The sequence below is a fragment of the Cygnus olor genome, chromosome 2, assembly GCF_009769625.2.
Source record: "Cygnus olor isolate bCygOlo1 chromosome 2, bCygOlo1.pri.v2, whole genome shotgun sequence".
Classification (NCBI taxonomy): Eukaryota; Metazoa; Chordata; class Aves; order Anseriformes; family Anatidae; genus Cygnus; species Cygnus olor.
The window spans coordinates 120610080-120610967 of NC_049170.1; positions in this window are offsets into that span (position 1 = coordinate 120610080).

Sequence of the window (888 nt, forward strand, 5' to 3'; positions counted from 1 at the left end):
CTTGGTGTACTAAAAGCATGCTCAAATGTGTTATATTCTCTTCTCCCAGAGCTCTTCACCCTCCCTCTTTTTATTTTCCATCTTTTTCAGTGAATTATCACCTCTTCAAGGTCTGCCTTGCCTCTTGAGTGTCTTTTTCAGCCTCCACCATCTCACTGTTAAATAGCTCACCACCTTTAGCTCAGATGCGCTGTATCTCAGAATCACAGCATCACAGAGTGGTTGAGGTGGGAGGGGACCTCTGGATGCCATCTGCTCCAACCCCCTGCTCAAGCAGGGCCACCCAGAGCAGGTTGCTCAGGACCATGTGCAGGTGGCTTTTGGATGTCTCCAAGGACACTCCACAACCTCTCTTTGCAAACTGTGTCAGTGCTTTGACACCCACACATAAAGCAGTGCTTCCTGATGTTCAGAAGGAGCCTCCTGTGTGCCAATTTGTGCCCATGGACTCTTGTCCTGGCACTGGGCACCACTGAACAGAGCTTGGCTCTGTCCTCTGCACTGTTCCTTCAGGACAGATTTCTCCATCTCATTTTTGGTTCTCTCTACCTTTTTCCCCTGTTTTTCATGGGCTCTGGCCACTCCTGCATGGGGTAGGCAATTTAGGCATTGGAATGGGCTGCCCAGGGAAGTGGTTGAGTCACCATCCCTGGAGGTCTTTAAGAGACGTTTAGATGTTGAACTTAGTGATATGGTTTAGTGGAGGACTTGTTAGTGTTAGGTCAGAGGTTGGACTAGGTGATCTTGGAGGTCTCTTCCAACCTAGACGATTCTGTGATTCTGTGGGTAGCCAGAACTGCCCTGCATGCTACTGGGGCAGAGCCCCATTACAGGGTCAAGGTTTCTCTGCAGGTCACATGCAGCTAGCATGGCTGTCCTTCCTGAATG